Below are 12,000 nucleotides of genomic sequence, written 5' to 3' on the forward strand. Positions count from 1 at the left end.
AAATTACTCACCTAGTTTCATCCGTCACCTTCAAAACAAACCAAGAAGATATTAACCTTCACGACAGATGCCCAAAATAAAAAAATCCTGACATGGTAAGGGAAACATCTGTAAAGAAATATAACCATCCTCTTTGAATAGGACTTTAAATTCTATTGTATCTTTATTTCATTTTCTAGTTCCGTTAGACAGTTGTATTGCAATTATCCCCACCCTGCAGAGCATTCACAGAGCATCCGTGGGCCCATGGAACTTCTAATTTGGAGAAACCCAAAGAGGCTTCCCTGGTGGCTCAGAGGTTAAAGCGTCTGCCTCCAATGCAGGAGACCCGGGTTCGATCCCTGGGTTGGGAAGATCCCCTGGAGAAGGAAATGGTACCCCACTCCAGTATTCTTGCCTGGAGAATCCCATGGATGGAGAAGCCTGGTAGGCTATAGTCCATGGGGTCGCAAAGAGCTGGACAAGACTGAGCGACTTTACTATAAAGTATTAGATGTACTATTTGTCAGCTCTCAATACTCTCCCCATTTGCCAGTCCTCCTAGTTAACAGGGCCATGTGGTCCCCCAAGCTAGAAATATGGGACTCCCTCTAGATTCTTCTCTCTTCCTTATGCCCCACCATGAAGTGCAGATTCATGAATGCCCCTATTTCTACTTCCTAGACTATGCCCAGATCAGCACTGCTCTTTCTGCCCTCTTCTCCCCCCCAACACCACCAGCACTTGCACAGCTCAGGGAGCAGCCACCTCCTGCTTGGAATCTGTCAGTAAGTGCTTCCTGTTTCAGGCCCACTGTGCTTCTTATTTCATAAAAGTGGGGAGGAGAATCCACCCAAAACACACTTCTCTTGAAATCCACCTCTTATATTAAGTCTGATTCAACATGGTAGGAATGGAAAGAAAAGAAGGAGGCTACTTCCATGCCTATAAACACAACCATACTAGAATTTTTAAACCCAGATCTAGGAGGACTTAAGACCTCATGGAAGACCCAAAAGAACTGAAAGCAGGGAATTGAACAGATAATTGCTACATGTTCACAGCAGCATGATTCACACTAGCCAAAAGATGGGAGTAACCCAAGTGCCCATTGACAGATGAATGGAAACAAAATGTAGTTTATCCACCCAGAGATTATCATATTAAGTGAAGTAAGTCAGAGAAAGACAAATACCATATGCTATCACTTTTTTGTGGAATCTAAAATAATGACACAAATTAGCTTATTTATGAAACATAAACAGACTCACAGACATTTGTGGTTGCCAGGTTGGGGCTGGGGAAGGGATGGATCAGGAGTTTGGGATTAGCAGGTGCAAACTATTATATATAGAAAAGATAAAAAACAAAGAGGTCCTACTGTATAGCATAGGGAATTATATTCAATATCCTGTAATAAACCATAATGGAAAAGAATATGAAAAAGAATGTGTGGGACACACACACACATACATATATCCAAATCATTGTGCTGTACAATAGAAATTAACACAACATTGCAAATCAACTATACTTCAATAAAATAATTTTATGTGATTTATCTATATAAACCAAGGTGGAATATTATTCAGCCTTGAAAAGCAATGAAATTCTGTCATATACTACAATATGGATGAACCCTCAGGACATTATAAATGAAATAAATCAGACACAGCAAGACAAACATTATATGATTTCATTCATATGAAATACCTCCAGTAGTCAAATTCACAGAGACAGAAAGCAGAATAGTGGCTGCCAGAGGCAGGAAATGGGGGGAAATGGGAAATCATTTAATGAGGTATAGCATTTCAGTTTCTGGAGATGGATGGTGGTGATGGTTGTACAACAATGTGAATGTACTTAACAAACACTAAGCTCCATTAGCATATAGGGCATGCTTTGTTATAAATGAATGTTGGTTTAAAAATAGGTTCCAGAATTGCCTTTTCAGTATACATAATTCTGAGAAAGTTATTCTAAAAAGACTGTTCCACCAGATTTCCCACAAAAATTGCAAGGACTTCTAAACAGCCTTCCTGGATCAAGTTTCCATCTGTCTCCAAAGAGAAAGAATTATCTGCACAAATCTCAGATCCCTTCCCCCATGACATCCCACCTTTCCATGGACCCTGGGGCCAGCCAGCACGTCCAGCTCTGGACTATGAGAGGCTGCCAGTTAGAGAATTACCTCTGGGCCATGTGGTCACTCAGAGTAGACTCATGGCTTCAACTCCAGCGCTACCACCTGCTGTCTAAAAGACCTCCTGTAAACCTCAGCCTCTCTGGCCTCAATTTACTCATCTGCAAATTGGAGACAATAATAGTTCCTCCCTCTTAGAGTTGTTACAAGGATTAAATGAATTAATAGCTATAAAATGCTCCCATGTGTTAGCTATTATCATTTTGATATACAAGGATCTTCATGATGTGGCCACAATCTATCCAAGTACAATTTATCCAAGTGCAACTCCTGCCCTTGATTCCTGCACAGATAACCCTGCAAACTGATCTTCACCAACACGCCACACCATTTATGCCTCCAGCTCTGCATGTGCTGTTCCTTCTGCCTGCACACCCTCTGCCCCAAGTTGACCTGGTAAATTCTTTAAGGGGCATAACTTCACCATAGGTGGCTTTCCTGGCTCCTAGATGGACTTATGTCCACTTTTCTCTGAGTTTCTGGTGACCCCTGCTCACCATGAAAGCCATCCCCACCTTGGACATGTGTCTGCTCACCTGGCTCCCTAGGTAAGGAGCAGTGAGCTCCTGGGAGGCAGAGTCTGTACTAACAATGTTCCCTGCGCACGCAGCCTCAAGGAGAGGCCTGGCACATAGAAGACATCCAGTGAAAGCTGAATGAATGTTGAGCATAAAGAGTGAGACCAACAACAGGAAGGAAGGGAGAGGAAAGAAAAGACAGGCTGGAATAAAGCTGTGCCAGACTTCACATGGGAAGAAGCATGTGCTCCAGGGAAAGGAAGAGATGCAAGGTTTTTAATCTCAGGGAAAGTGAAGTCACTCAGTCATGTCCTACTCTTTGCGACCCCATGGACTGTAGCCTGCCAGGCTCTGCTGTCCATGGGATTTTCCAGGTAAGAATACTGGAGTGGGTTGCCATTTCCCTCTCCAGGGTATCTTCCCAACCCAGGGATCGAACTAGGTCTTCCACACTGCAGACAGACGCTTTACCATCTGAGTCATCAGGGAAGGAAGAATCTCAGGAAGGAAAGAATCAAAGGACACGTGGGCCAAGCAATCATTGACACGGTGCACAGGTTATCTGAGGCTCACGGGTCTTGCCAGGGCTCAAGCCATCCATGATTGTGATAACTTTAGACAGGAACACACAGAGAATGGTGGGAGCTGCGTGGAGAGTGGCTCCTCTGTATCTCAAAGTGCCCTCTCTCACACCTCAGTAATCTGAGTGATGTACCCCAAACAGGGGTAAGTGCACTAAGCGAAGGAGAAGAGCAGAGACATGTCAGATTAAACATGTTCAGAAGCATGACTCTCTCACCATCTCTCCTTGTTACTGCGCCAGCAGTAAATGAAGAAATCTGAGACCCATTTGGCAGGTGGAGAGATGGGTGGAGAACCCAGGGTGGGGTGCAAGGTGGTGGGCGGTTTCTAGCGCTGTCTTTCATGATTCTCAGGAACTGAAGAGCAGAAAGGCCCTCAGCAGCCAGGACAGCTCCTGGCCTTTAACTTGCAGGTTCAGGGTTGTTGAGCTCTAGTCATAGACTCAGGACGCATTTCATATGGTCAGCTGACAGGCAAAGCTAGCCCCACACTGAAAAATGGACTCACCATCTAAAATGAGGTGCTATTTCCAGTTAGAAGTCAACATCAGGACAAGTGAGCTCAGGCCCCAAATAAACATGAAAGAGGACCAAAAGGAAGCCGTCCCACTTGTATCCATTGCAGATGTCGACCAGGGCTGAAGCCCACCCTCCAGGACGAGCAAGTCCGCTCCCACCACCTGCAGGGAGCATGCACACAGGCAGGGGAGCTGATCAATGTGCAGCAGCTCGGCCTCCGGCTTCTGATCCACAGCAGCCAATGCAGAAGGAACACTAAAAATAAGTATGCCAGAAACACACACGGGGTGACAGGAAGACACGGAGCAAGAGAGGAGAATGAGAGGGGACTGATGGCACTCTGACTGCCAGAGGGAGGGTCAACCCCACACACACTCATACACACACACACACACACACACTACACATACACACCACACAAACCTATACATGCATACATACACCCACACACATCCACACACCCACACGTGCATATCCATATACACACCACACACACACATACATATACACACACCTCACACAGACATATACATACGTACACACAACACACATACACACCACACACACACATATACATTCATATACACCTATACACATACATACCCATATAGCACACACGCATAAACACATGTATGCAGCACACAACACCCCCTACACATACACACACATACATACACATACCACATGCACACCTACACAAACACACACACACACACAGGGCGGCCCTGTTAGTATAGAGGCAGCAATACACTGGACCATGACACTCACTTCAAACCAAGACTGGGTTTCTTGGGTTTCAAAAGACATATATAGTATTTGGGGGTAATGCTGCAATATGAGAAAAATGCCCAGTTATGTCATTTAATTAAAAATGGAAGAAACAACACACAATATGAAAGCAATTGTGTTAACTATTTATGCATAGAAAAAGCCTGGAAAATATATTAAAATTTAACAGCGGTTATTTTTGAGTGACAAGATTAGAGTAGATTTTTATATTCTTCAAGGTTTTGCATCTTATACAAAGTGGGGGGAGCACACTTTCCATAATTTACAAAAGCAAGCCTAGACGGACTAAGCCAAGGTTTTCAAAGCATTAGAGAAAATCATGATGAAAGCTGGGAGGCAAATGCAGCCCTCGAGGCTAACTGTGTTTCTGTAACAATGGACATTTTGAGACCATCTGAAATATCTAATTATCTGGTTGCTTACTAATATGTGAACATTTGGAACCACTGAGATGTATCTTTGAATACAAAGAAAAATCCAAAGCAAGCAAGTGGAAATTCACCATCCTTTTTCTGGTTCTCATCCATTTACTTAAACATCAGAATGTGCCCCGAAGAGAATGTTCAATGCTTAAGAAGAAGAACCTAGTAAACCAAAAAAGTGAGGACACAGAACAAAAATCTACCAGGAATAACAAGGTTCAGAGAGACTGATTATATATCAAAGCTTAAAAGAATAATTTAACACATGCATTTTCCAAGTCCCTTGAAAGGGTCTTTTTAACTAAATCATCACTCAAGTAAAATATAACATTAGTTTCTCCAGAAGCTACAAATTTGAAAACTAGATTCTTAAAAATGTACAAAATAATATTATACTATATTTGCAAAAGCATGTTATTACATTAGCTTTTCCTGGGGGAAAAAAGCTCTCAGGGTTCCCACATAGTAACTTGCTGTTTACGCAGTTACTTAAGAATTAGTAATTCCTGTGAAAGGCGTGTCTTTTATTTTCTAAATGTATAGCACAGGGTGGCAAGCCAAATAAGGGAATATTATCCAAATGTCGCCTTCCTTGGCTGTGTCTAAGCCAAGGGTTAGGGTTAGGGTTAGGGTTAAGGCGAGGAATGGAAGGCTGGTTGCCTGTGCATCCCAGAGGGAAGGCCTGCCTCAGCGGCAAGAGTTAACTGCACGAGTTAGTAACTTGGACAGGCTGAAATGCAGACACTTACAGGTCTATATATGCAAGAGGGAGGGTGGGGGAACCTCAACTTTCTACTCTAGAATGCTGAATTTAATTCAGGAGTATAAAAATGATGGGTGGTTTTTTTCTCTCCCCAAAAGGAAACAAGGCCACCTTTCCACTTCAGATGAGCCCCTTGGGCTCACAGGGGCTGTGATATCCACGATCACAGGAACAAACCCAGATGTTTGCCCTACACTAGACCACCAGCCTCCTCTCCTGTTTCCTCTGTGTCAGGGGAGCTGCAGGTCTCCCTCCTCTGAGCATCTCTCCCTGTGGAGATGGTGACCTCATTTCCATCAGCCTTAATGACCCACCTCTCTGGGGGCAGGATGCTGTGTGGGTTGCTGGGGCAGATGAGATTTGGGAAGAAACTGCTAAATAATGGATAAAAGGAGGCACCACCAGCCCTCCAATACTTAATTATTTGCTTGCCTGAATCCGATAAGAAAAACAACTTCATGAAAGGAAAGGATGACAAAGACAGAAGCTCATTCTTCTCAAACCTTCAGGAAACTCTGGCTCCAAACGGGTAGGGTGTGGTCAAGGATTCGGCTGCAGACCAGACTCGAGCTCCTGCAAGTGTAAACCATCACACATGTTCCTGCCACGTGGGCTGGAGAGAAAGGGGGGCACAGGCAGGCAGTAGGGGTGCCCACCAGGGGGCCAGCTCATCCCTGGAAAACATAGGACAAGGCTCCCTCCTTGCCTTTGAGCTGCCAGACAGTTTTCTTCTGTTTTCAGTTCAGCCAATAGCCTGGGAAAACCTCTCCTCCTCAACTGGGGACTCCCCACCCCATTCATCCCACGCTCACTTCTCCCCTGCATCTGGGAACCAGCCTCAGCCCAGCACCTGTCCACAAAGTCAGGTTCCATCTTTGCCACACAAGCCCACTTCCTGGCTTTTATCCTCTCCAACCAAATTTCATTATTTTCAAATCACTTGGATGATACATCACTGAAAAATGCAAATAAAAACTACAGAGGTATCATCTCACACTGATCAGAAAGATTGTCATCAAAAAGTCTACAAACAACAAATGCTGGAGAAGGTGTGGAGAAAAGGGAACCCGTTTATAGTGTTGGTGAGAATGCAAACCATACAACCACTATGGAGAACAGAATGGTGATTCCTTTAAAAATTAGGAATAAAACTACCATTCGTGCATGCATACTGAGTCGCTTCAGTTGTGTCCAACTCCATGCAATCCTATGGGCTGCAGCCTGCCAGGCTCCTTCCATGAGATTCCCCAGGCAAGAACCCTGGAGTGGGTTGCCATGCCCTCCTCCAAGGGATCTTCCCGATTCAGGGATTAAACCTGTGTCTCAGGTCAACCTGCATTGGCAGGTGGGTTTTTTATCACTAGTGCCACCTGGGAAGCCCTAAAAACTATCATATGACCCAGCAACCCCACTACTGGGCCTATATCCTGAGCAAACCACAACTGAAAAAGACACATGTATCCCCAGTGTTCACTGCAGCACTATTTACAATAGCTAGGACATGGAAGCAACTGAGATGTCCATCAGCAGATGAATGGATAAGGAAGTTGTGGTACATACACACAATGGAATATTACTCAGCTATAAAAAGGAACACATTTGAGTCAGTTCTAACGAGGTGGATGAACCTAGAGCCTATTATACAGAGTGAAGTAAGTCAGAAAAAGAAACACAAATATCATATATTAATGCATATATTAAATGCATTCTATGCGATGGCACACAAGCGCAGCCTAGAGGAGCTACCCCACATCCAAGGTAAGGAGCGGCGGCTGTGCTTTGCTGGAGCAGCTGTGAAGAGATACCTCACCTCCAAGGTAAGAGAAACCCAAGTAAGACGGTAAGTGGCTGAGAGAGGGCATCAGAGGCTAGACAGACTGAAACCACAATCACAGACAACTAGCCAATCTGATTACATGGACCACAGCATTGTCTAACTCAGTGAAAGTAAGCCATGCTGTGTGGGGCCACCCAAGACAGACAGGTCATGATGGAGAGGTCTGACAGAATGTGGTCCACTGGAGAAGGGAATGGCAAACCACTTCAGTATTCTTGCCTCAAGAATCCCATGAACAGTATGAAAAGGCAAAAAGATAGGACATTGAGAGATGAGCTCCCCAGGTCAGTAGGTGCCCAATATGCTACTGGAGATCAGTGGAGAAATAACTCCAAAAAGAATGAAGGGATGGAGCCAAAGCAAAAACACCACCCAATTGTGGATGGGGCTGGTGATAGAAGCAAGATTCGATGCTGTAAAGAGCAATATTGCATAGGAACCTGGAATGTCAGGTCCATGAATCAAGGCAAATTGGAAGTGGTCAAACAGGAGATGGCAAGAGTGAACATCAACATTCTAGGAATCAGTGAACTGAAATAGACTGGAATGGGGGAATTTAACTCAGATGACCATTAGATTGCAGGGAGAAATATCAATAACCTCAGATATGCAGATGACACCACCCTTATGGCAGAAAGTGAAGAGGAACTCAAAAGCCTCTTGATGAAAGTGAAAGTGGAGAGTGAAAAAGTTGGCTTAAAGCTCAACATTCAGAAAATGAAGATCATGGCATCCGGTCCCATCACTTCATGGGAAATAGATGGGGAAACAGTGGAAACAGTGTCAGACTTTATTTTTCTGGGCTCCAAAATCACTACAGATGGTGACTGCAGCCATGAAATCAAAAGACGCTTACTCCTTGGAAGGAAAGTTATGACCAACCTAGATAGCATATTCAAAAGCAGAAACATTACTTTGCCAACAAAGGTTCGTCTAGTCAAGGCTATGGTTTTTCCTGTGGTCATATATGGATGTGAGAGTTGGACTGTGAAGAAGGCTGAGCGCTGAAGAATTGATGCTTTTGAACTGTGGTGTTGGAGAAGACTCTTGAGAGTCCCTTGGACTACAAGGAGATCCAACCAGTCCATTCTGAAGGAGATCAGCCCTGGGATTTCTTTGGAAGGACTGATGCTAAAGCTGAAACTCCAGTACTTTGGCCACCTCATGCGAAGAGTTGATGCATTGGAAAAGACCCTAATGCTGGGAGGGATTGGGGGCAGGAGGAGAAGGGGACGACAGAGGATGAGATGGCTGGATGGCATCACTGACTCAATGGACGTGAGTCTGAGTGAACTCTGGGAGTTGGTGATGGACAGGGAGGCCTGGCGTGCTGTGATTCATGGCGTCACAAAGAGTCGGACACGACTGATCTGATATCAGATATCTGATCTGATCTGATATCTACTACTGTAGGCAGGAATCCCTTAGAAGAAATGGAGTAGCCATCATGGTCAACAAAAGATTCTGAAATGCAGTATTTGGATGCAGTCTCAAAAACGACAGAACGATCTCTGTTCGTTTCCAAGGCAAACCATTCAATATCATGGTAATCCAAGTCTATGCCCTGACCAGTAATGCAGAAGAAGCTGAAGTTGAACGGTTCTATGAAGACCTACAAGACCTTCTAGAATGAACACCCAAAAAAGATGTCCTTCTCGTTATAGGGGACTAGAATGCAAAAGTAGGAAGTCAAGAAACACCTGGAGTAACAGGCAAATTTGGCCTTGGAATACGGAATGAAGCAGGGCAAAGGCTAACAGAGTTCTGCCAAGAGAATGCACTGGTCATAGCAAACACCCTCTTCCAACAACACAGGAGAATACTCTACACATGGACATCACCAGATGGCTAACACCAAAATCAGATTGATTATATCCTTTGTGGCCAAAAATGGAGAAGCTCTATACAGTCAGCAAAAATAAGACCGGGAGTGGAGTGTGGCTCAGATCATGAACTCCTTACTGCCAAATTCAGACTTAAATTGAAGAAAATGGGGAAAACCACTAGACCATGCAGGTATGACTTAAATCAAATCCCTTATGACTATACAGTGGAAGTGAGAAATATATTTAAGGGAGTAGTTCTGATAGAGGGCCTGATGAACTCTGGACAGAGGCTCGTGACATTGTACACGAGACAGGGAGCAAGACCATCCCCAAGAAAAAGAAATGCAAAAAAGCAAAATGGCCGTCTGAGGAGACCTTACAAATAGCTGTGAAAAGAAGAGAAGCGAAAAGCAAAGGAGAAAAGGAAAGATATACCCATTTGAATGCAGAGTTCCAAATAATAGCAAGGAGAGATAAGAAAGCCTTCCTCACCAATCAGTGCAAGGAAATAGAGGAAAACAATAGAATAGGAAAGACTAGCCATCTCTTCAAGAAAATTAGAGATACCAAGGGAATATTTCACACAAAGATGGGCTCAATAAAGGACAGAAATGGTATGGACCTAACAGAAGCAGAAGATATTAAGAAGAGGTGGCAAGAATACACAGAATTGTACAAAAAAGAGCTTCACAACCCAGATAATCACAATGGTGTGATCACTCCCACTCACCTAGAACCAGACATCCTGGAATGTGAAGTCAGGTGGGCCTTAGGAAGCATCACTATGAACAAAGCTAGTGGAGGTGATGGAATTCCAGTGGAGCTATTTCAAATCCTGAAAGATGATGCTGTGAAAGTGCTGCACTCAATATGCCAGCACATTTGGAAAACTCAGCAGTGGCCACAGGACTGGAAAAGGTCAGTTTTCATTCCAATTCCAAAGAAAGGCAATGCCAAAGAATGCTCAAACTACCGCACAATTCCACTCATCTCATACGCTAGTAAAGTCATGCTCAAAATTCTCCAAGCCAGGCTTCAACAGTACGTGAACTGTGAACTTCCAGATGTTCAAGCTGGTTTTAGAAAAGGCAGAGGAACCATAGATCAAATTGCCAACATCCACTGGATCATCGAAAAAGCAAGAGAGTTCCAGAAAAACATCTATTTCTGCTTTATTGACTATGCTAAAGCCTTTGACTGTGTGGATCATAATAAACTGTGGGAAATTCTGAAAGAGATGGGAATACCAGACCACCTGACCTGCCTCTTGAGAAACCTGTATACAGGTCAGGAAGCAACAGTTAGAACTGGACATGGAACAACAGACTGGTTCCAAATAGGAAAAGGAGTACGTCAAGGCTGTATATTGTCACCCTGCTTATTGAACTTCTATGCAGAGTACATCATGAAAAACGCTGGGCTGGAAGAAGCACAAGCTGGAATCAAGATTGCTGGGAGAAATATCAATAACCTCAGATATGCAGATGATACCACCCTTATGGCAGAAAGTGAAGAAGAACTAAAGAGCCTCTTGATGAAAGTGAAATAAGAGAGTGAAAAAGTTGGCTTAAAGCTCAACATTCAGAAGACAAAGATCATGGCACCTGGTCCCCTCACCTCATGGCAAATAGATGGGGAAACAGTAGAAACAGTGGCTGACTTTATTTTCCTGGGCTCTAAAATCACTGCAGATGGTGATTGCAGCCATGAAATTAAAAAACGCTTGCTCCTTGGAAGGAAAGTTATGACCAACCCAGATAGCATATTAAAAAGCAGACATTACTTTGCCAACAAAGGTCCGTCTACACAAGGCTATGGTTTTTCCAGTAGTCATGTATGGATGTGAGAGTTGGACTATAAAGAAAGCTGAGCACTGAAGAATTGATGCTTTTGAACTGTGGTGTTGGAGAAGACTCTTGAGAGTCCCTTGGACTGCAAGGAGATCCAACCAGTCCATCCTAAAGGAGATCAGTCCTAGGTTGGAGGGACTGATGTTGAAGCTGAAACTCCAATACTTTGGCCACCTGATGCAAAGAGCTGACTCATTTGAAAAGACTCTGATGCTGGGAAAGATTGAGGGCAGGAGGAGAAGGGGACAACAGAGGATGAGATGGTTGGATGGCATCACGGACACAATGGACATGGGTTTGAGTGAACTCCAGGAGTTGGTCATGGACAGGGAGGCCTATGCGTACTGCGGTTAATGGGGTCGCAAAGAGTCGGACACGACTGAGCGACTGAACTGAACTGAATGCATATATATGGAATCTAGAAAGACAGTACTGACAATCCTACATGCATGGCAGCAAAGGAGACACAGACATAAAGAACAGACTTTTGGACACAGTGGGAGAAGGAGAAGGTAGGATGATCTGAGAGAATAGCCCTGAAATATATATACATGACCAAATAGCCAGTGGAAGTTTGATGTATGACACAAGGAACCCAAAGCCGGTGCCCTGTGACAACCTGGAGGGATGGAGTAGGGAAGGAGGTGGGAGAGGGGCTCAAGAGCGAAGCATCACAGGTATGCCTAAGGCCAATTCACGCTGATGTGTGACAG

General features: G+C 44.2%; 1 protein-coding gene and 1 non-coding gene across 3 annotated transcripts in view; one reads left to right on the forward strand and one right to left on the reverse strand.

Annotated features, from left to right (window-relative positions):
- Positions 1-12,000, reverse strand: part of CAMK1D (calcium/calmodulin dependent protein kinase ID) — a 394,574-nt gene that overhangs the window by 293,270 nt on the left and 89,304 nt on the right. The window lies entirely within an intron of this gene.
- TRNAW-CCA (transfer RNA tryptophan (anticodon CCA)) lies at positions 282-353 on the forward strand. The gene has a single exon. It is a non-coding gene; the product is annotated as a tRNA-Trp (tRNA).

The sequence above is a fragment of the Bos taurus genome, chromosome 13 (genome assembly GCF_002263795.3).
Source record: "Bos taurus isolate L1 Dominette 01449 registration number 42190680 breed Hereford chromosome 13, ARS-UCD2.0, whole genome shotgun sequence".
NCBI classification, from domain to species: domain Eukaryota; kingdom Metazoa; phylum Chordata; class Mammalia; order Artiodactyla; family Bovidae; genus Bos; species Bos taurus.